Consider the following 1,153-nt stretch of genomic DNA (forward strand, 5'->3'; position numbering starts at 1 on the left):
CCAGGAAACATAGCATCTCTACCCAATGCATAGAAACAAACACAAGGAAGCAGCCAAAACAGGGAGACAAAGAAACAGGTTGCAAATGAAAGAACAGAAGAAATCTCCAGAAAAAAACCTAAATAAAATGGAAGCAAGCAAACTACCAGATACAGAACAATGGTTATAAGGATGCGCAAGGAACTTAATGAGACCTTCAAGGTACTTAGTGACAGCTTCAAGGAACTTAATGAGCATTTCAAAGGCATGAAAAAGGACCAGTCAGAAATTAAGCATACACTAACTGAAATAAAGAATAATTTATAGGGATTCAACAGTAGAGTAGATGATTCCAAGCAAAGTCCTGGGGCAGAGTGAGAACCTCCAGTTTCCACCACTGCTCCCCAGGGTGAGGGTCAATTCCCTCCCAGAGTTAACCACACACTCCCTTCCCAATGTCCAACCCCTTGGCCATTACATCACAGTGTTTGAAACATCTCAAAAGCCAGAGATAGGAATTCTCAAAATTTGGGGTGCATATGAGTCTCCTGCAGAACATGTTTAAAAATGCAGGCTCCATGGCCATACTCCCAAGGGTTCTGATTCCCTGAGTCTAAGACAGTGGTTCTCAACCTTCTGGCCCTTTAAATACAGTTCCTCATGTTGTGACCCCCAACCATAAAATTATTTTCGTTGCTACTTCATAGCTGTAATGTTGCTACTGTTATGAATCGTAATGTAAATATATGATATGTAGGATGGTCTTAAGGTGACCCCTGTGAAAGGGTCGTTCAACCTCCAAAGGGGTCGCAACCCACAGGTTGAGAACTGCTGGTCTAAGATGAGGTCCAGGAACCTGGAGTTTAGCAATTTAACAAAGTTTCCAGGTGTTTCTGATTTCAGTGGTTCAAGGATCAGGCTCTGAGAAACACTAAAAAGAGAACCAAGGAAGAACAGCAGAGGCCTCTGAAACTCCACCTTGTGGCCTCAGTTCATTGCCTTAAATTTTCTGAACTTCAGTTTCCTTAAATGCAAATGCAGATAATAGTATTTACCTTAGAGGGGTTTTGTGACAATTACATGAGATGGTGCATGGAAGGTGCTGAGTACAACGCCTGGTACATATAAAGTGCTCGATCATGTTAGTAATTGTAAGCATTACTGCTGCTGTTGT

The sequence above is a fragment of the Myotis davidii genome, unplaced genomic scaffold (assembly GCF_000327345.1).
Source record: "Myotis davidii unplaced genomic scaffold, ASM32734v1 scaffold362, whole genome shotgun sequence".
Classification (NCBI taxonomy): domain Eukaryota; kingdom Metazoa; phylum Chordata; class Mammalia; order Chiroptera; family Vespertilionidae; genus Myotis; species Myotis davidii.